This window comes from Aethalodelphis obliquidens, unplaced genomic scaffold, assembly GCF_003676395.1.
Source record: "Aethalodelphis obliquidens isolate GAN/ISIS:26980383/991018 unplaced genomic scaffold, ASM367639v1 scaffold4, whole genome shotgun sequence".
NCBI classification, from domain to species: Eukaryota; Metazoa; Chordata; class Mammalia; order Artiodactyla; family Delphinidae; genus Aethalodelphis; species Aethalodelphis obliquidens.
In genome coordinates, this window is record NW_020837948.1 from 57,647,113 (window position 1) to 57,670,991 (window position 23,879).

Below are 23,879 nucleotides of genomic sequence, written 5' to 3' on the forward strand. Positions count from 1 at the left end.
TGGAAGAGATGAATAGGGAAAGGCATGGGAAAGGGGCACGGAGCTTCCATGCTGAGAGTGCCACCCTCTCCAAATTCTATCTGTTCACCAACCCAGAAGCTTTCTAAACCTTGTCCTTTTGGGTTTTTATGGAGGCTTCATTACATAGGTGTGATTGATTAAGTCATTGGGCATTGGTGAGTGCACTCAACCTTTAGCCCCTCTCCCCTCACCGAGGAGGTTGGGGTGAGGGGTTGGGAGGGTGGACTGAAAATTCCAACCCTCTATTCACCTGGCTGGGTCCTCTGACAACCAGCCACCATCTTTTTAAAAAAATTTTTTTTAATTAATTAATTTTTTAAATTGAAGTATAATTGATTTACAATGCTGTGTTAGTTTCTGCTGTACAATGAAGTGAATCAGCTCTATGTATACATATATCCCCTCCCTCTTGGACCTTCCTCCCACTCCCCCATCCCACCCATCTAGGTCGTTGCAGAGCACAGAGCTGAGCTTCCTGTGCTGTATATCAGGTTCCCACTAGCTATCTATTTTACACATGGTACTGTATATATGTCAATCCTAATCTCCCAATTCGTCCCACCCTCCTCTTCCTGCCCTGTGTTCACATGTATGTTCTCTAGTCTCCAGTCCCCATCCTGAGGGGACCTAGCAGCTTTCTAGAAGGAGGATCCTTAAAAAACTAAAAATAGAACTACCATATGACCCAGCAATCCCACTACTGGGCACATAGCCTGAGAAAACCATAATTCAAAAAGAGTCATGTACCACAATGTTCACTGAAGCACTATTTACAATAGCCCGGAGATGGAAGCAACCTAAGTGTCCATCGACAGACGAATGGATAAAGAAGATGTGGCACATATATACAATGGAATATTACTCAGCCATAAAAAGAAACAAAATTGAGTTATTTGTAGTGAGGTGGATGGACCTAGACACTGTCATACAGAGTGAAGTAAGTCAGAAAGAGAAAAACAAATACCGTATGCTGAAACATATATATGGAATTAAAAAAAAAGGTTCTGATGAACTTAGGAGCAGGACAGGAATAAAGACACAAACGTAGAGAATGGACTTGAGGACACGGGGAGGGGGAAGGGTAAGCTGGGACGAAGTGAGAGAGCAGCATTTACATATATACACTACTAAACGTAAAATAGATAGCTAGTGGGAAGCAACGCATAGCACAGGGAGATCACCTCGGTGCTTTGTGACCACCTAGAGGGCTGGGATAGGGAGGGTGGGAGGGAGACGCAAGAGGGAGGGGATATCGGGATATAGGTACACGTATAGCTGATTCACTTTGTTATACAGCAGAAACTAACACACTATTGTAAAGCAATTATACTCCAATAAAGATGTTAAAAAACAAAAAAAAGCAGCTCTGTGCCTGGAATGGAACAAAGACCAAATAGGTATTTCTTATAAATCATAGTATCACAACATGACTATTGTATGGAAAATGATCTTCAGATTATCTGGGAAAAGAACAGGATAATTCTTTAACAATCCATGTGTTCCTGAAAGGTATCAAAAAAGCCAGTAAAATAACCCTTAATACTTCTAGATAAGATTAGAGTGCTTAAAGGACACATGGCACCTTATAATTATTCACATGTGACTTGAGTGATTCAATGACTTCAATAAAGGAGAGGGCTACATCGTTTAACTTGGCAACTGAGTTAAGGCACAGACAATCCCATCCTTGTCTGCTGAGACGAAGGCAAATATGGGCGAACACATCTTCACAATTCTCAGAAGACAGTAGAGGAAAAGTACTTACGGCAAACCTATTAACCATGACTTTGGGAGGGGTGTGTGTCAGTCAGGAAGCTCTCCAGCAACAGCTGGAGTCTGCCCTACCATACCTGACTCAAGGGCTCCAGAGCCATTTTGCTTTGCATTTGCAGATGCTCATTCCATATGCATTGAGTGTGAGTTTCCAGAAAATAAAAATGAATATATGACAGTTCGTTCCTCCTTCTTAGGACAGGGAGGAAAGGCTGAGGTTCAAATGGCTCAGTGCTTGATCGCTGTGAGAAAAGGAAGAGGAGAAGGAGATCTGCTTGTGAAGCTGGGCAAGGAGCTAATGAAGAGCCAGGACAGAGTTGGGGCAGGGCTAGGCCAACAACACTAATAAAGTACATGGAACCATTAAAGAGGGCTATAACCCAGCTGGGTGACAGCACCCTTCACACCTCACACCCGAAACTCATGGGAAAAATCATTAACAAGCAGAGCTCATATATAATATGCAATACATGCATAAATACTGATTAGCAGAGAGAACAGTTGGATATAGTCCACCATGTTCCTTTGTTCATTCAATCACTAATTCCAGAAACACTTCTTGATTAATAACTAAGTGCCGGGCACTGATGACCCCAGGATGAATAAATACAGAGCAACTAAAGAACGTTTCCTGAAGGCATGGGATTTTGACGCTGGTTCAGAGGCGTCCCAGGCAGAGGCCTCCACACTGGATTCCTCTGAACTCTATTCAGTGAAGTATTAATACTGTGTTCTATGAAACAAAGGGTTTCACAATCAAGTCACTTCGGAAATGTTGTATTGATTGTCTCAATTTTTGCATATTAAAGACTCTGAGAAGTCCTACGGTAAAGACTTTAAGGCCTCATAGGATCCAGTTTGGGAAACGCTGCTCTCAGGACTGCAGACTGGTAAAGAGGTGGAGGGAGTACAGACATCCAAAGTGAAAAGACAGGATCAAGCAAGTTGTATTTCATGTCCTATGAAACACTCGTATGGCTCAATCCATGGAAGCAAGTACATTTCCAGAAGTGTCACTGCTGTCCAATTATCTGATAGGATGCCATGTGATGTGTATGCAGTATTTTTACCAACTTTCTTCTGGTTAAGACACAAAGAGATGGTTCATCTTTCATAGAATCTCAGCATCATAGAGGGCTGTTGCTGATAAGACTGTTGGGAAACCTCTGGTATAATCCTCTCTTTCTACAGATAAGTCTGGACAAAGCTAACAAGTGACCCTATTCTGAAGAAACCCTGGGCTCTGATTTTCAGCTGAAAGGTCCTCCTGAAACACTCCCTGCCTTTTCTGTGTTCTATAGAACATTTATTGTACCATGGGAGCTAAATGACAATTACTAAGTCATTATAGTATAGTATCTCTAATATCACTATATAAAAATAAGAACAATAATAAAACATACAGCCATTTACTTGGAAGCATTCACTGAACATTTCAGGGGGAAAAAAGGTGTATGAGGGCAAAAGAGCTAGCATGGCCTCAAGAATATTACTATCTGACTGTACCTTCTCACATCACCTTGTCAATGAGACTTTTTTTATATCTTTGGTGTTGCTATAATCTTATTAACCTACTGACGCAGGGCTTATTACTCTGAATACAGCTCTTTTTTTTTCTCTTCTAAGCCAAACTTATCCAAGAGCATCAGTCTATAGACTATAAATAGCCCAAGTAAAGTGATCAGTGACATGAAAATGTAGGCTACAGCAAACAGAACTAAGTAATAGGTTTAATTTAAAATCAGAGAACCAGATAAAATCCCACTACTTTCTTTTTTCTGTCCCAGATTTTACACAGTCATTAAAATGACACTGCACACGAGGAATATATGTATCAATACAGTTGGTCTCACTTTACAAAGCATGCCAGTCAATTTCCCAAGCCACCTTACATGTCTATTCTTTAGCTTTATTGAGATATAATTCATATACTATCCAATTCTCCCATTTAAAGTATAAAATTCATTGGTTTTTATCTTATTCACAGATACATGCAATCATCAACACAGTCAACCTTAGACTTTCATCACCTCAAGAAGAAATCCCGTACTCTTTAGCTATTGCCAACCCCCTCATCCTCTCATCCCTGAGCAGCAAATAATTTACTTTCTGTCTCTATAGATATGCCTATCCTATATATTTCATGTACATGGAATGGTATAATATACAGTTTTCTGTGACTGACTTGTTTCATTTAGCATAATATCTTCCAGGTTCATCCAGGTTTAGCATTTTTCAGTACTTCATAAAAATGGCCAAGTAATTTTCCATTATATGCATAAACCAAATTTTATTTAACCATTCATCAGTTTATAGACATCTGGGTTGTTTCCACCTTTTAGCTATTATCAATAATGTTGCTATAAGCATTCACGTACAAGTTTTTGTATGGACTTTGGTTTACATTTTTCTTTGGTGTATAACTAGAAGCAGAATTGCTGGGTCACATGATAACTCTGTGATTAACCATGTAAGGACCTACCAGACTTTTCTCAAAGTGGCTGCACCATTTTACATTCCCACTAGCAATGTATAAGGGTTCCAATTTCTCTAAATCCTTGCCAACACTTATTATTATCTAATCGTTTTATTCTAGCCATCCTAGTAGGAAATTGTATCTCATCTGGTTTTGATTTGCATTTCCTTATGACAATGATGTTAAGCATCTTTTCAAGTGCATTTTGGCCATTTAGAAATCTTTGTAGAAATGTCTATTGGAATCTTTTGCCCATTTTTAAATTGGGTTGTCTTTTTATTATAGAGTTGTTAGGGTTCTTTAATTTTGTAATTGAAGTATAATTGATTTATAATACTATATTAGTTTCAGGTGTACAGCATAGTGATTCAGTATTTTTATACATTATACTCTATTAAGTTACTACAAAATAATGACTATAATTTCCTGTACTACGTAATATATCCCTGGCTTTTTTTATACCTCTTAATCCCCTACCCCTTTCTTGCCCCTCCCCACCTCCCTCTCCCCACTGGTAACCACTAGTTTGATTTCTATATCTGTGAGTCTGTTTCTATTTTGCTATATACGTTCATGTTTCATTTTTTACATTCCACATATAAGTGACATTATACAGGATTTGTCTTTCACTGTCTATTTTATTTCAATAAGCATAATGTTCTCTAGGTCCATCCACATTGCTGCAAATCGCAATATTTCATTCTTTTTTGTGACTAATGTTCCATTGTATATACACACACCAAATCTTATTTATCCATTGGTCTGTTGATGGACACTTGGGTTGCTTTCATATCTTGGCTATTATAAATAATGCTGCTAATGAACACTGGGGTACATCTATCTTTTTGAATTAGTCTTTTCATTTTTTCCAGATGTATACCCAGGAGTCAAATTGCTGGATCATGTGGTAGCTCTATTTTTAGCTTTTTGAGGAACCTGCATACTCTTTTCCACAGTGGCTGCACCAATTAACATTCCCAACAACAATGTATGAGGCTTCTCTTTTCTCCATATCATTGCCAACATTTGTTATTTGTAGACATTTTGATGATAACCATTCTGACAGGTGTGAAGTGATATCTTATTGTTTTCATTTGCATTTATCTAATAATTAGTGATGTTGAGTATCTTTTTATGTGCCCGTTAGCCATCCATATGTCTTCTTGCAAAAACGTCTGTTAAGGTCTTCTGCCCATTTTTTGATTGGGTTGTTTTCTTGATAGTGAGTTGTATAAGCTGTTTATATATATTGGAAATTAATCCCTTGTCAGTCATATCATTTGTAATTATTTTCTTCCATTCAGTAGGTTGTCTCTTATTTTTTATTTTATTTTTTTTAAACAGAGTCACAGATGGATTTATTTATTTATGGCTGCTTTGGGTCTTCGTTGCTGTACACAGGCTTTCTCTAGTTGCGGCAAGCAGGGGCTACTATTCATTGTGGTGCGCAGGCTTCTTATTGCAGTGGCTTCTCTTGTTGCGGATCACGGGCTCTAGGCGCACAGGGTCAGTAGTTGTGGCTCACGGGCTCTAGAGCACAGGTCAGTAGTTGCAGCACACGGGCTTAGTTGTTCCGCAGCATGTGGGAACTTCCCAGATGAGGGATCGAACCTGTGTCCCCTGCATTGGCAGGCGGATTCTTAACCACTGTGCCACCAGGGAAGTCCTGTTTTTCTTTCTTTTTTTGGATGGTTTCCTTTGCTGTGCAAAAGCTTTTAAGTTTAATTAAGTCTCATTTTTTTATTTTTGCCTTATTTATTTTGACTTAGGAAACAGATCCAGGAAAATGTTGCTACAATTTATGTCAAAGAGGGTTCTGCTTATGTTCTCTTCTAGGAGTTTTATGGTTTCAGGTCTACGTTTAGGTCTTTAATCCTTTTTGAGTTTATTTTCATATATGGTATGAGGAAATGCTCACTTCTCATTATTTTACATGTAGCTGTCCAATTTTCCCACCACCACTTGTTGAAGAGATTCTCTTTACTCTATTGTACATTCTTGCCTACTTTGTTGTAGATTGACCGTAAGTGTATGAGTTTATTTATGGGCTCTCTATTCTGTTCCATTGATCTGTATGTCTGTTTTTGTGCAAGTACCATGCTGTTTTGATTACTGTAACTTTGTAGAATAGTCTGAAGCCAGTGAGGGTGATACCTCTAGCTTTGTTCTGTTTTCTCGAATGCTTTGGCAATTTGGGATCTTCTGTGGTTCCACATAAATTTTAGGATTATGTGTTCTAGTTCTGTGAAAAATGTCCTGGGTATTTTGATAGGGATTGCATTAAATCTGTAGAGTGCTTTGGGTAGTATGGCCAGTTTAACAATATTAATTCTTCCAATTCAAGAGCACAGGGTATCTTTCCATTTCTTTGCATCATTTTCAATTTCCTTTGTCAGTGTTTTATAGTTTTCAGAGTATAGGTCTTTCACCTCCTTGGTTAAGTTTATTACTAGGTATTTTACTATTTTTTTAATGCAATTTTAAACAATTCTATTTTGCTTTCTCTTTCTGATAGTGCATTATTAGTGTATAGGAAAGCAACAGATTTCTGAATATTAATCTTATATCCAGCTACTCAGCTGAATTCATTTATTAGTTCTAATAGTTTTTGGGTGGGGCCTTTAGGGTTTTCTATATATAGTACCATGTCATCTGCAAATAGTGACAGTTTTGCTTATTCCCTTCCAATTTGGATGCTTTTTTTTCTTGTTTGATTGCTGTAGCTAGGACTTCCAATACTATGTTAAATAGAAGTGGCAAGAGTGGGCATCCTTGTCTTGTTTCTGATTTTAGAGGAAAGGGTTTGAGCTTTTTACCATTGAGTATAATGTTAACTGTGGGTTTGTCATAAATAGCCCTTATTTACGCTGAGACATATTCCCTCTTTACCAACTTCGATGAGAGTTTTTATTGTGTATGGATACTGCATTTTGCCAAAGGCTTTTTCTGCATATATTGAGATTATCATGTGATTTTTATCCTTCCTTTTGCTAACACAGTTATCATGTTGGTTGATTTGTGAATACCATCCTTGCATCCCTGAAATAAATCCCATTTGATCATGGTATATGATCCTTTTTATTTATTGTTGGATTTGGTTTGTTAATATTTTGTTGAGGATTTCTGCATCTATACTCACCAAAGATATTGGCATATAATTTTCTTTTTTTGTAGTGTCTTTGTCTGGTTTTGGCATCAGGGTAATGGTGGCTTCACAGAATGAATTTCAGAGTGTTCTGTCCTCTTCAAGTTTTTGGAATACTTTGAGAAGGATAGATATTAGCTCTTCTTTATATGTTTGGTAGAATTCCCCTGTGAAGTTGTCCAGTCCTGGACTTTTGTTTGCTGGGAGTTTTTTAAATTACAAATTCAATTTCACTGCTAGTGATTGGTCTGTTCCAATTGTGTTTCTTCTTGATTTAGTCTTGGCAGGTTGTATATCTCTAGAAATTTGTCCATTTCTTCTAGGTTGTCCAATTTGTTGGCATATAACTGTTTGTAGTATTCTCTTATGATATTTTTGTATCTCTGTGGTACTGGTTGTTATTTCTCCTCTTTCATTTCTTATTTTGTTTGGGTCCTCTTTTCTTTTTGGTGAGCCTGGCCAGAGGTTTATCAATTACATTTACCTTTTCAAAAAACCATCTTTTAGTTTTATTGATCTTTTCTATTGTATTATTAGTCTCTATTTTATTTATTTCCTCTCTGATGTTTATTATCTCCTTCCTTCTGCTGGCTTTGGGCTTTGTTCTTCTTTTTCTATACTTCCTTTAGATGGTAGGTTAGGTTGTTTGAGATTTTTCTTGTTTCTTAAAGAAGGTCTGTATCACTATAAACTTCCCTCTCAGAACTGCTTTTGCTGCAACCTGAAGATTTTGTAGTTTTATGTTTCCATTTCCATGTGTCTTGTGGTATTTTCTGATTTCCTCTTTGATTTCTTCATTGACCCACTGGTTTTTTAGTAGCATGTTGTTTAGTCTCCATGTGTTTGTTCTTTTCTCATTTTTCTTTCTGTAACTGATTTCTAGTTTCAAATGGTTGTGGTTGGAAAAAGGCTTGATGTAATTTCTATCCTCTTAAATTTGTTGAGACTTGTTTTGTGGCCTAGTAGGTGATCTTTCATGGAGAACATTCATATGTACTTGAAAAGGATGTGTACCTGCTGGTTTTGGATGTAATGTCCTGTAAGTATCTATTAAGTCCAACTGGTCTACTGAGTCACTTAAGACCACTCTTGCCTTATTGATTTTCTGTCTAGCTGATTTGTCCATTGAAGGACAAATCAGTGTGGTGTTAAAGTCCCCTACTATTATTGTATTATTGTCAATTTCTCCCTTTATGTCTGTTAATATTTGCTTTATATATTTAGGTACTTCTGTGTTGGGTTCATATATGTTAAGGAATGTAATATTATCTTCTGGTATTGATCCCTTTATCATTATATAATACCTTTCTCTGTCTTTGGTTATAGCCTTTGTTGTAAAGTCTATGTTGTGTGAGTATTGCTACCTTCACTTTCTTGTCATTTCCATTTGCACAAAATATTTTTCCGTCCCATTAATTGCAGTCTGTGTGTGTCTTTAGCTCTGAAGTGAGTCTCTTGGAGGCAGCATACAGATGGGTCTCGTTTTTTGTTTTGGTTTTTTTATATGATCAGTGACCCTATGCCTTTGATTTGAGCACTTAGTCCATTGACATTTAAAGTAATTCTTGATAGGTATGTACTTATTGCCACTTTATTACTTGCTTTCCAGTTGTTTCTGTAGTCCTTCTCTGTTCATTTTTTTTTCTGAATGAAATGCTTTATGATATTTTATTCAGCATTAAAATAAAGCAAAAATATTTATGCAGGACATTCTATTTTTATGGTTTCCAGGTATTGCATAGACTTTTCTTTTGAATTTTATTTTATTTTCTTCTTTATACAGCAGGTTCTTATTAGTCATCAATTTTATACACATCAGTGTATACATGTCAATTCCAATCACCCAAATAATCACACCACCATCCCCACCCCCCTGCAGCGTTCCCCCTTGGTGAAAATACGTTTTTTCTATACATCTGTGTCTGAACTTCTGCCCTGCAAACCGGTTCATTTGTACCATTTTTCTAGGTTCCACATACATGTCTTAATAAACAATATTTGTTTTTCTCTTTCTGACGTACTTCACTCTGTATGACAGTCTCTAGATCCATCCACATCTCAACAAATGACCCAATTTCATTACTTTTTATGGCTATGTAATATTCCATTGTATATATGTACCACATCTTCTTTATCCATTCATCTGTCGATGTGCATTTAAGTTGCTTCCATGACCTGGCTATTGTAAATAGTGTTGCAGTGAACATTGGGGTGCATGCGTCTTTTTGAATTATGGTTTTCTCAAGGTATAGGCACAGTGGTGGGATTGCTGGGTCATATGGTAATTCTATTTTTAGTTTTCTAAGGAACCTCCATACTGTTCTCCATAGTGGCTGTATCAATTTACATTCCCACCAACAGTGCAAGAGGGTTCCCTTTTCTCCACACCCTCTCCAGCATTTGTTGTTTGTACATTTTCTGGTGATGCCCATTCTAACTGGTGTGAGGTGATACCTCATTGTACTTTTGATTTGCATTTCTCTAATAATTAGTGATGTTGAGCAGCTTTTCATGTGCTTCTTGGCAATCTGTATGTCTTCTTTGGAGAAATGTCTATTTAGGTCTTCTGCTCATTTTTGAATTGGGTTGTTTGTCTCTTTAATATTGAGCTGCATGAGCTGTTTATATATTTTGGAGATTAATTCTTTGTCCGTTGATTTGTTTGCAAACATTTTTTCCCATTCTGAGGGTTGTCTTTTCGTCTTGTTTGTAGTTTCCTTTGCTACGCAAAAGCTTTGAAGTTCCCACTTGTTTATTTTTGTTTTTACTTCCACTACTCTAAGAGGTGGATCAAAAAAGATCTTGCTGTGATTTATGTCAAAGAGTGTTCTTCCTATGTTTTCCTCTCAGAGTTTTATACTGTCCAGTCCTACATTTAGTCTCTAATCCACTTTGAGTTTATTTTTGTGTGTGGTGTTAGGGAGTGTTCTAATTTCATTCCTTTACATGTAGCTGTCCAGTTTTCCCAGCACCACTTATTCAAGAGACTGTCTTTTCTCCATTGTATATCCTTGCCTCCTTTCTCATGGATTAGTGGACCATAGGTGCATGGGTTTATTTCTGGGCTTTCTATCTTGTTCCACTGATCTATGTTTCTGTTTTTGTGCCAGCACCATATTGTCTTGATTACTGTAGCTTTGTAGTATAGTCTGAAGTCAGGGAGTCTGATTCCTCCCACTCCATTTTTTTTCCCTCAAGACTCTTTTGCTATTTGGGGTCTTTTGTGTCACCATACAAATTTTAAGATTTTTTGTTCCAGTTCCGTAAAAAATGCCATTGGTAATTTGATAGGGATTGCATTGAATCTGTAGATTGCTTTGGGTAGTAGAGTCATTTTCACAATATTGATTCTTCCAATCTAAGAACATGGTACATCTCTCCATCTGTTGGTATCATCTTTAATTTCTTTCATCAGTGTCTTACAGTTTTCTGCATACAGGTCTTTTGTCTCCCTAGGTAGTTTTATTCCTAGGTATTTTCTTCTTTTTGTTGCAATGGTAAATGGGAGTGTTTCCTTAATTTCTCTTTCAGATTTTTCATCACTAGTGTATAGGAATGCAAGAGATTTCTGTGCATTAATTTTGTATCCTGCAACTTTACCACATTCATTGATTAGCTCTAGTAGTTTTCTGGTGGCATTTTTAGAATTCTCTACGTACAGTATCATGTCATCTGCAAACAGTGACAGTTTTACTTCTTCTTTTCCAATTTGTATTCCTTTCATTTCTTTTTCTTCTCCGATTGCCGTGGCTAGGACTTCCAAAACTATGTTGAATAATAGTGGTGAGAGTGGACATCCTTGTCTTGTTCCTGATCTTAGAGGAAATGCTTTCAGTTTCACCACTGAGAATGATGTTTGCTGTGGGTTTGTCATATATGGCCTTTATTATGTTGAGGTAGGTTCCCTGTATGCCCACTTTCTGAAGAGTTTTTATCATAAATAAGTGTTGAATTTTGTCAAAAGCTTTTTCTGCATCTATTGAGAGTATCATATCGTTTTTATTCTTCAATTTGTTAATATGGTCTATCACATTGATTAATTTGCATATATTGAAGAACACTTGCATCCCTGGGATAAATCCCACTTGATCATGGTGTATGATCCTTTTAATGTGCTGTTGGATTCTGTTTGCTAGTATTTTGTTAAAGATTTTTGCATCTATATTCATCAGTAATACTGGTCTGTAATTTTCCTTTTTTGTAGTATCTTTGTCTGGTTTTGGTATCAGGGTGATGGTGGTCTAATAGAATGAGTTTGGAAGTGTTCCTTCCTCTGCAATTTTTGGGAAGAGTTTGAGAAGGATGGGTGTTAGCTCTTCTCTAAATGTTTGATAGAATTCACCTGTGAAGTCATCTGGTCCTGGACTTTTGTTTGTTGTAAGATTTTTAATCACAGTTTCAATTTCATTACTTGCAATTGGTCTGTTCATATTTTCTATTTCTTCCTGGTTCAGTCTTGGAAGCTTACACCTTTCTAAGAATCTGTCCATTTCTTCCAGGTTGTCCATTTTATTGGCATAGAGTTGCTTGTAGTAGTCTCTTACGATGCTTTGTATTTCTGCGGTGTCTGTTGTAACTTCTCTTTTTTCATTTCTAATTTTATTGATTTGAGTCCTCTCCCTCTTTTTCTTGATGAGTCTGGCTAATAGTTTATCAATTTTGTTTATCTTCTCAAATAACCAGCTTTTAGTTTTATTGATCTTTGCTACTGTTTTCTTTGTTTCTATTTCATTTATTTCTGCTCTGATCTTTATGATTTCTTTCCTTCTGTTAACTTTGGGTTTTGTTTGTTCTTCTTTCTCTAGGTCCTTTAGGTGTAAGGTTAGATTGTTTATTTGAGATTTTTCTTGTTTCCTGAGGTAGGCTTGTATAGCTATAAACTTCCATCTTAGAACTGCTTTTGCTGCATCCCATAGGTTTTGGATCATCGTGTTTTCATTGTCGTTTGTCTCCAGGCATTTTTTGATTTCCTCTTTGATTTCTTCAGTGATCTCTTGGTTATTTAGTAACGTATTGTTTAGCCTCCATGTGCTTGTGTTTTTTACGTTTTTTTCCCTGTAATTCAATTCTAATCTCATAGCGTTGTGGTCAGAAAAGATGCTTGATATGATTTCAAGTTTCTTAAATTTACTGAGGCTTGATTTGTGACCCAAGATGTGATCTATCCTGGAGATTGTTCTGTGTGCACTTGAGAAGAAAGTGTAACCTGCTGTTTTTGGATGGAATTTCCTATACATATCAATTAAATCTATCTGGTCTATGGTGTCATTTAAACCTTGTGTTTGCTTATTTATTTTCATTTTGGATGATCTGTCCATTGGTGTAAGTGAGGTGTTAAAGTCCCCCACTATTATTGTGTCACTGTCGATTTCCTCTTTTATAGCTGTTAGCATTTGCCTTATGTATTGAGGTGCTCCTATGTTGGCTGCATATATATTTACAATTGTTATATCTTCTTCTTGGATTGATCCCTTGATCATTATGTAGTGTCCTTCCTTGTCTCTTGCAGCATGCTTTATTTTAAAGTCTATTTTATCTGATATGAGTATTGCTACTCCAGCTTTCTTTTGATTTCCATTTGCATGGAATATCTTTTTCCATCCTCTCAGTTTCAGTCTGTATGTGTCCCTACGTCTGAAGTGGGTCTCTTGTAGACAGCATATATATGGGTCTTGTTTTTGTATCCATTCAGCAAGCCTCTGTCTTTTGGTTGGAGCATTTAATCCATTCACGTTTAAGGTAATTATCAATATGTATGTTCCTATGACCATTTTCTTAATTGTTTTGGGTTTGTTTTTGTAGGTCCTTTTCTTCTCTTGTGTTTCCCACTTAGAGAAGTGCCTTTAGCATTTGTTGAAGAGCTGGTTTGGTGGTGCTGAATTCTCTTTGCTTTTGCTTGTCTGTAAACCTTTTGATTTCTCCATCTAATCTGAATGAGATCCTTGCCAGGTAGAGTAATCTTGGCTGTAGGTTCTTCCCTTTCATCACTTTAAGTATATCATGCCACTCCCTTCTGGCTTGTAGAGTTTCTGCTGAGAAATCAGCTGTTAACCTTATGGGAGTTCCCTTGTATGTTATTTGTCGTTTTTCCCTTGCTGATTTCAATAATTTTTCTGTCTTTAATTTTTGCCAATTTGATTACTATGTGTCTCGGCATGTTTCTCCTTGGGTTTATCCTGTATGGGACTCACTGCGCTTCCTGGACTTGGGTGGCAATTTCCTTTCCCATGTTAGGGAAGTTTTTGACTATAATCTCTTCAAATATTTTCTCTGGTCCTTTCTCTCTTCGCCTTCTGGGGCCCCTATACTGCGAATGTTGTTGCGTTTAATGTTGCCCCAGAGGTCTCTCAGGCTGTCTTCATTTCTTTTCATTCTTTTTTTAAATTCTGTTCTGCAGCAGTGAATTCCACCATCTGTCTTCTAGGTCACTTATCCGTTCTTCTGCCTCAGTTATTCTGCTATTGATTCCTCCTAGTGTAGTTTTCTTTTCAGTTATTGTATTGTTCATCTCTGTTTGTTTGTTCTTTAATTCTTCTAGGTCTTTGTTAAACATTTCTTGCATCTTCTCCATCTTTGCCTTCATTCCCTTTTTGTTTTGTTTTGTTTTGTGTTTTGCAGTACGTGGGCCTCTCACTGTCGTGGCCTCTCCCGTTGCGGAGCACAGGCTCCAGACGTGCAGGCTCAGTGGCCATGGCTCAAGGGCCCAGCTGCTCCGCGGCATGTGGGATCTTCCCAGACCGGGGCACAAACCCGTGTCCCCTGCATCAGCAGGCGGACTCTCAACCACTCCACCATCAGAGAAGCCCGCCCCCATTCTTTTTCCGAGGTCCTGTATCTTCTTCACTCTCATTATTCTAAATTCTTTTTCTGGAACATTGCCTACCTCCACTTCATTTAGTTGTTTTTCTGGGGTTTTATCTTGTTCCTTCATCTGGTACATAGCCCTCTGCCTTTTCATTTGTCTATCTTTCTGTGAATGTGGTTTTTGTTCCACAGGCTGCAGGATTGTAGTTCTTCTTACTTCTGCTGTCTGCCTTCTGGTGGATGAGGCTATCTTAGAGGCTTGTGCAAGTTTCCTGATGAGAGGGACTGGTGGTGGGTAGAGCTGGGTGTTGCTCTGGTGGGCAGAGCTCAGTAAAACTTTAATCTGCTTGTCTGCTGATGGGTGGGGCTGGGTTCCCTCCCTGTTGGTTGTTTGGCCTGAGGCGAGGCAACACTGGAGCCTACCTGGGCTCTTTGGTGGGGCTAATGGTGGACTCTGGGAGGGCGCACTCCAAGGAGTACTTCCCAGAACTTCTGCTCCCAGTGTCCTTGTCCTCATGGTGAGACACAGCCACCCCCCGCCTCTGCAGGAGACCCTCCAACACTAGCAGGTAGGTCTCGTTCAGCCTCTATGGGGTCACTGCTCCTTCCCTTGTGTCCCGAAGTACACACTACTTTGTGTGTGCCCTCCAAGAGTGGAGTCTCTGTTTCCCCCAGTCCTGTTGAAGTCCTGCAATCAAATCCCGCTAGCCTTCAAAGTCTGATTCTCTGGGAATTCCTCCTCCCGTTGCCGGACCCCCAGGTTGGGAAGCCTGACGTGGGGCTCAGAACCTTCACTCCAGTGGGTGGACTTCTGTGGGATAAGTGTTCTCCAGTCTGTGCGTCACCCACCCAGCAGTCATGGGATTTGATTTTACTGTGGCTGCGCCCCTCCTACCGTCTCACTGTGGCTTCTCCTTTGTCTTTGGATGTGGGGTATCTTTTTTGGTAAGTTCCAGTGTTTTTCTGTCGATGATTGTCTAGCAGCTAGTTGTGATTCTGGTGTTCTCACAAGAGGGAGTGAGAGCATGTTCTTCTACTCTGTCATCTTCGTTCCTAGTCCTGTTCATTTCCTTTTTGTTTCTTCCCGTATGGCTCGATGATTTCCTTTAGTATTATGATTGTGTTCCTTTCTTTTTAGTTTTTGTGTATCTACTGGAGGTTTTTGATTTGTGGTTACTATGGGGTTCATATATGTTGACCAATAACTATATCTTCTTGTTTTTAAATGGCTGTCATTTAAGTACAAACACATTCTATAAGAGCTATATTTTTTACTCTCCTCCCCCACATTTTATGTTTTTGATGTCACATTTTATATCTTCATGTTTATCACTTGTTTATTGTAGTTATAGTTGCTTTTACAAGTTTTTGTCTTTTAATTTTTGTACCAGCTTATTTATGTGGTTGATCCTCAGCCCTTACTATGTATTTGCATTTCCTAATGGGATTTTTTTTTCCCTTTTCTATAGATTCTTACATCTTTTCCACTTAGAGAAGACCCTTTAACGTTTCTTTTCAGGTGGTTTAGTACTGATTAACTCTTTTAGTTTTTGTTGTCTGAGAAGTTCTTTATTGCTTCTTCGATTCTCTAAATGACCATCTTGCTAGGTAGAGTATCCTAAATTGCAGGTTTTTCCTTTCATCACTTTAAATATATCGTGCCGCTCCCTTCTGACCTGCAAAATTTCTGCAGAAATATCAGCTGATAGCCTTATGAGGATTCCCTTGTATATGACTCTGTTTTTCTCTTGCTGCCTTTAGAATTCTCTCTTTAACTTTTACCATTTTAATTATGACATGTCTTGGTGCGGGTGTGTTCAAGTTCATCTTGTTTGTGACCGTCTGTGCTTCCTGTACCTGGATATCTGTTTCCTTCTTTAGTTTTGAGAACTTTTCAGCCATAATTTCTTTAAATACATTTTCAATCCCCTTCTCTCCCTCTTCTCCTTCTGGGACCGCTGTAATGTGAATATTGGTTCTCCAAGACATCTCTGAAATTGTTCTCATTAAAAAAAAAATTTTATTTTCCGTTCAGATTGAATCATTTCCATTATTCTATCTTCCACATAACTCATGGATTCTTTCTTCTGTATCAGTTAGTCTGCTATTCATTTTTTCTAGTCCGTTTTTTATATTAGTTATTGAATTCTTTATTTCTGATTGCATCTTTTTTATATTTTCTACTTCCTTGTTAAAATTCTCAGTGTTTATCTAGTATTTTCCCTAATTCAGTTAATAGTCCTATTACTAATTCTTTGAATTCTTTAACTGGTAAGTTGTTTATTTCTGTTTCATTATTTCTTCAGGGATTTTCACTTGCTCTTTCAATTGAGACCAGTTCCTCTGCCTTTTCATTTCAACTTTCTCTGCCTCTATGAATTTAGGTGAAATAGTTACCTACTGCATCCTTAAAGGGGCATCCTTATATGGGAGTATCCCTATACAGATGGCCTGTACCGATGCCTTTGGTAGGAAAGCTGGATTTGACATGGACTCAAGTCACATCTTTCATCAAGGTGTGCTGGCAGCTATCTCCTTGGTAGTGGGTGGGGCTGGAGATAGAGAGGCTGGAGCTGGCACAAGGTATGAAGCAGGTCTTCTCTGCACAGTGGACATCACTTCTCTGTCAGGGGCAGGGTCTGATTCCAAGTTGCTGGAGCGGAAGCCCTGAGGATTGGGCCACCCTGGCTTTGTTCCCTTCAAGTGTGTGCTTTCCCTTCTCCTATCACTGGGACCCTTGCCCTAGAGAGGAAGGAATGCTGAAGCAAGGAGCGTGCCGTGCAAGCTCTCCACTCATGCTGACCACAAAAAGAGGTCCAAGCTGTATCCAGTGTGCTGCATGTACAGGTGCCAGCAACTGTTTCCCTCGTTCTGCTCAAATACAGCCTCAGTCCAAGTCCTCTTTGCCCCTCACAGCCTCTGTAACCCCTGCAGCTGTGGAGCTGCACTGCAGGGCAGGCAGGGCCCATGTATACTCTGTGTATATTGGGTCATGAGCTGTGGTGGACTGGCCATGTCAGAGTTCTAGCCTGATTTTGAGGTGCTGTTTGAGTGTCAAAAATGGCCCCTGCCACCCCACCCACATGCCACTGCCATCCCAGGACCAAGTCACCTTTGCGTCCCATGGCTAAGCTTCTCACTGCCTGTGGCAGGCCTAGATCCAGTGCTGCACTGCAGCATGGAGTAGTGAGGCTGGATTGTTTGCTCAGCTCAGGCTGGGACGTGCACCAAAGTGGTCATGGGAAACCTGACAGCCACTGAAGCAGTCTCTAACCACCCTCTCTGCCCTTGGAGACAAGTCAGCATGCGTGTCCTCCTCATCAGTGAAGTCCAGGCTTTCCACAGCCCTACTGTTAGTCCCCATGGTCCTCCAACCAGCCATGAGGATTTGCCTACCCTGTGTAGGAATCCAGGACTAGGGTGCCTAATCTCTGGTTCAAACCACTCACTCTCCAGGGTGGGTCTCTGCCTGTATAATCTCCCTTTAACTCTGAGTCCTCTCTCAGGGGCACAGGTCCCAACCTGATCGCTTTTCTTCCCTTCTTACCCAATTACATGTGGATCTTTCTTACAGCCTTGGTTGTATAAGAGTCTTTCTGCCAGTTTCCAGTTAATTTTTAGTGAGAATTTTTCAATACATGTAGATGTATTGATATATTAGATATGTTTGTGGGGGTTGGTGAGTTCCACATCCTCCTACTCCACCATGTTGATCAATCTCTAGAGTTTTTTATATATTCGGGATACAAGTCTCTTATCAGATAAATGACTTGAAAATACTTCCTCCCAATTTATAGGTTCTTTTCACTTTTGTGATGGTGTGCTCTGAAACACAGACTTTTAAATTTTGATAAATCTAATTTATTATTTTTTTCTTTTACTGCTTGTTTTGGTGCCAAATCTAAGAATTCTTTGTCAAATCAAAGGTCAGGAAGGTTTCATATTTTTGTAAGAGTTCTGTAGTTTAGCTCTTACATTAAAGTCTTGGATCCATTTTGGTTTTACCTTTGTATATGGCATGAGGTAAAGGTCACATCATTCTTTTCCAGGCAGCTATCCAGTTGTCCCAGCACCATTTGTTGAAAAGACTATTCTTTCCACATTGGATGGTCTTGGCACCCTTGTGGAAAATCAGTTAACCGTAAATATATGCTTATTTGCAGACTCTGAATTCTATTTTACTGATATGTACGTTTAACTTTGTGCCAGTACCATACAATCTTGATCACCATTGCTTTGTAGTAAGTTTTAAAATTGGAAAGTGTAAGTCCTCCTAGATTTTAAATAATAGTTCATTCATTAATTTGTTGTTCTTTTCAAGATTGTTTGGATATTCTGGGTCCCTTGAAATTCCATATGAACTTTAGAATTGGTGTGTGAATTTCTATAGGGAAGCCCACTGGGATTTTGATAGTGAGTTTGTGGATTTTGTAGATCAATTTGGGGAGTATTACCATCTTTTATTGTCTTCCAATTCATGAACATGGGATTTTTTTCCATTTATTTAGGTCTTCTTGTTTTTTTGGCTTTGGTTTTGGTTTTGAGGGTGTAAGTTTTACACTTGTTGATTTAATTTCTTCCTAAGTATTTTATTCTTTTGGTGCAATTATATAAACAGAATTGTTTTCTGAATGTCATTTTCAGATTGTTATAGCTAGCGTCTAAAAATAAAATTAATTTTAGTATATTAATCCTGAAACCTTGCTGCTATAGGTTGAATTGTGTCCCCCTAAAAAGATATGTTGAATTTCAAACCTCTAGTACCTCGGAATGTGAGTTTAATTAGAAATAGGGTCATTGCAGATGTACTTAGTTAATATGAGGTCATACTGGTAGGTCCTTGATTCAATATGACTCATGTCATTATAAGAAGAGGAGAGATTCATACAGGATGAAGATGGCCATGTGCTGATTGAGTCAGAGATTGAAGTGATGCATTTACAAACTAAGGAACATCAAGGATTGCCAACAAGCACCAGAAACTAGAAGAGGCGAGGAAGGATTCTACTTGGTATCTCAGAGGAACTGCCAACACCTTGATTTTGGACTTCTAGCCTCCATAACTGTGAGAAAATATATTTCTATTGTTTTAAGCCACTCAGTCTGTGGTACTTTGCTACAGTAGCCCTAGGGAACTAATATACTTGCTGAATTTTCTTAATAGTTTTAATAGTATTTTAGTAGAGTCTTTAAGATTTTCTACATATGAGATCATGTACTTTGTGAATGGTTTTACTTCTTTTCCAATCTGGATGCCTTTTATTTCTTTTTCTAATTCAACTGCCCTAGCTAGAAGCTCCAGTATAACATTCTAAAATGTAACAATTATAAAAATGTTGGGTTTGTTATACATGAAATATATATAACAACATCACAAAATGGGGGAAGGGAATAGAGCTATATATAGGAGTAACATTTCTATATCTCACTGGAATTAAGTTGGTGTAAATCTAAAGCTAATTCTAGGACAAATTACCAAAACTGGCTCAAAAAGAAACAGGTAGCATGATTAGATCTATAAGAAATAAAGATATTGAATTAGTAATGCAAAAAACTACCCACAAAGAAGAATCCGGGCCCAGATGGTTTCACTGCTGAATTCTACCAAACATTTAAAGAAGAATTTTGTTTCTGTGAAGAAGAATTTGTTTTGTAAAGAAATTTTTTTGTTATGAAACTGAGATTCTATCCACTATCATTTTCATAGTCCAATACAGCTTTGTTCCACGCATGTCCTTTGTGCTGTTATCCGCAAATATGTTACATTTCTATAAATTATCGGCCTGACATTATATTACACATACATAGTTTTATACAATTGCTTTTTAAATAAGTTTAGAGAAGAAAGAAAAGACATATGCATTCATACTATCTTTTGTAATTACTTTTACCAGTGCTCTTTTGTTTTTCTCACGTGGACTGAAATTACTGAGTGAGGTCAGTTGCTTTCAGCCTGAAGAATTTCATTTACTATTCCTTGTAAGTCAGCTCTGTTATTAACAAATCCTCTCTCTGTTTTTGTTTATCTAGGACTACCATTATTTTGCTTTTATTTTTGAAAGATAGCTTTGCTGGATATAAGATTTTTGGTTAGCAGCGTTTTGTTTTGTTTTGTTTTTTCCCTTTATGTACTTTGATAATGTTGTTCTACTGTCTATGGCCTCCATTGTTTCCAATAAGAAGTCAGCTGTCAATCTGGATGTTGTCTTTTTATTGAGTCTGACAATCTCTGCCTTTTGATTGTATTTTTTAATTCATAAATATTTAATGTCATAGATATAGCTAAATTTACATTTCCTATTTTGCTTTTTGTTTTCTATCTCTCATGTCTTTTCTCCCCTATATTTCACCTTCGTTACTTTCTCTTGCATTAAGTTAATATATTCTAATAAAACTTTTAAATTTCTTTAATGATTTCCCACTACATTTTTTGAATTGTTTCCTTAGTGATTGCTCTCACAGTTATGGAGGCTAGAAGTGAGTCATTTTTCTTTTGTTGCTTTCAAGATTTTCTCCTTGTCAAATATTTGCAAATTATATATCTGATAAAGGGTCAATATCCAAATTATATAAGGAACTCCTGCAACTCAAGAGCACCCCCCAAATGATTAAAATTGGGTAAAAGACTTGAGTAGACATTTCTCTGTAAAGACATACAAACCGCCAACAGGTACATGAAAAGATGCTTAACATCATTAATCATCAGGGCAAGGCAAATCAAAACCATAATGAGATTATCACCTCACATGTGGTAGGACGGCTAGTATCAAAAAACCAAAAGATAACAAACGCTAGTGAGAATGTGGAGAAAAGGAAACCCTACAGCCATAATGGAAAACATAATGGAATTTCCTCAAAAAATTAAAAATAGAACTATCATATGATCCAGCAATCCCACCTCTGGGTATATACCCCAAAGAACAGAAATCAGTATCTCTAAGAGATATCTGCATGCCCATGTTCATTGCAGCATTATTTATAATACAAGAGGAAAGAACCTAAATGTCCACTGACAGGTGAATGAATTTTTAAAATGTGGTATACACATACAATGGAATATTATACAGCCTTAAAGAGGAAGAAAAGCCTGCCATTTGCTTCAACATGGATGAACTTGAAAGACATTATGCTAAGTGAAATAAGCCAGACACAGAAGAACAAATCTTACATGATTCCACTTATATCAGGAATAAAATACTCAAACTCATAGAAGCAGAGAGTAGATTAGTGGTTAAGAGCAGCTGGGGTGAAGGGAATTGGGGATGTGTTAATCAAAGGGTACATAGTTTCAGTTATGCAAGATGGATAAGTCCTAGAGATCTACTACACAGCACGGTGCATATAGTAAATGATATTGTATGGCATACTTAAAAATTTGCTAAGGCAGAGTTTGTTGTTGATGGGGAGGTGAATTTACTAGTACTGTTTCAGTACCAGGTGCTTTTCATACATTGTCTCTAATTCTCACAGCAACTCTCTAAGGTGACATTTTGTACTAACAACTGGCTGTAAGCTACTTGCACTTGACTGGTACAAGGACAGAAGAAACATTTCAGGGCACCCAAGGTTAGCTTTAAGAAGTCCATGACTACTAGCAAGTCACTAAAACAGTTTGAAAGCCTTCACCCCACTTATTCTTGTCTGCCTATTGACACCGCCAGATCAGGAACAGAGGATGAGAAGCTCTGGAAAAGTGATGATCACAGTTAAAAAGAAAAAAGAAAAGAATCTGCAAGATAAAGAACTATTTACTTTCTCTTTCCAGACTAGTAAACTGAAGCTCAGAGAGTTTAAGAAACATGCCCAAAGTCACACAACTCCTAAATGTCAGGTGTAGGATTCAAATCCAGCTCTACCTCGAAGGCTTTGTTCATCTTGTGCTTCTTCCTTTACATCCTAACGGAAATATAAAACCAGACATTTGAAGACACGTGTCTGGAAATCATCAGCAAAGTCTAGGGTTGCTTCTATTAAATCTTTCTAGTCCCACCTTTCAGAGTGCTAACTGTTCCTTCCATTGAATCTCACTGCTAGAGCATCTGTAATCAATATGTCTGTCTCCCTCTCTAGCCTGTAAGTGTCCAAAAGCAAGGATCACGTCTTTGCAGCTCCAGCACCTGGTCTGGAACCTGGCACATAGGAGTCAATCCATGTGCTGAGAGGAAGCTTAGGGAAAGAGGCCTTGCACAGGAATTCCTCTCAGGCTCCAAAGTGGGGGAAGTGCTGGGGTCCTCTACCAAAGAGGAGCATCTCAGGATGTCCCAGGCGGGGTCAGAGGAAGTACCCTCCCCACCTTGAGGAGAACCTGGCAATCCCCTGGCCTTTCCTGGGCTTCGCAGTGGTCCAGCCAGGATGAGCTTCCATGTCACAACCATAGAATTTATTTCTCTCTAAGGGGGGAAAACTGCATCTCTGGGGGAACAATACATTGCCTTGTGACTCTGAGAAAATACGATCTGTGATCCCATACACCGTAAGATGTGCAGTAGGAATCTGCAGGGGCCACCATCACATGACTGTTAACTGCATCTCTGCCGAGGTCCCTACATTATAAATATAGTGTTCCCAATGAGGGGAGGGGGGAAGGGGACAGGAAGCTTCTTTACTGATCCAGCAGGAACCTAGTGGGTAAATTTGTGGTGTGTGGTCTTAGAGGATCCTCTGACTGAGTCAGTTCACCGCTAGGGAGTGGTCAACTGGTAGTTGCTTTTCCCCGTCTGCACACCTGCCCGGAGCAATTCTGTACCATTTTATCATTGCTATTTGACTGCTTAAATGGGACCATTATGGCAAAGTTCATTTTACTCTTAAATCCAGAGGTACCAGTAACGGACGCAGTTTTCAATTTGGAAAAATAAACAAAATGAGATAGCAGCAGCTAACCCAGTCTGCTTCTGGTTTGCCAGTTTATCTCCTATAGATATTCCGGATGTGATTATTAGCACGTGCTGACGCAGAAGTACGAGATAACGGCTCCAAATCCGCAACTATTCCTTTGCAGAAGATGAGTAATAGCTTTTCAGCTGCTCCAGTCTATGGTGTAATTATGTTATTAGCAGTATTATCCAAAACAAATATACCATAGTGCCTTATGACCAATTTTTTTTAACACTGATTTGTTTCCTTCCCTTTAAAAATATACATTAAAACTCCATTTAGCAGTTACCCTGATGTCTGTCCTTTCCACTCTCGGGAACGGTTTTCTCACTGCCACGGCCAAAGTCCTTTTCTCAGTTAGTTATGACCACCTCTTCTGCCCTTGGCCTCCAGGCAAGAGACTTTTCCTATCATTCAAACAATTTATTTTATGACTTTTCTCCTCTCCCCTCCTAAGCATTCACAAAAGGTCTGTGTTAGCCCCCCTCCCCCCTCATGCTATCCCCTCCAAAACTCACTTGTCTCCTGTGGGCTCTGCATCTCTGTTCAAAGATGTCTTCAGTGCCCATGTCTAGGGCTAGTTTCCCCATCAAGCCTCAGAACCCACTTCCAAATGCCTTCCTGGCCAGTTTCTCCTGAGCAGCTTGGTTGGCTTCTCAAACTCAACAGAAATTCACTGGGTACCATTTACCGCCAGGCTCTGTGCTATGTGCTACGGGTGGTCTGTGAACGAGACACTCAGTTCTTGTGCTTATAGTACAAGTAACTAAACTGATTTTCCTT

At 38.5% G+C, this 23,879-nt stretch overlaps 1 protein-coding gene across 1 annotated transcript in view; it reads right to left on the reverse strand.

The window, feature by feature from the left end:
• SV2C (synaptic vesicle glycoprotein 2C) overlaps positions 1 to 23,879 on the reverse strand; it is a 245,242-nt gene that overhangs the window by 141,723 nt on the left and 79,640 nt on the right. The window lies entirely within an intron of this gene.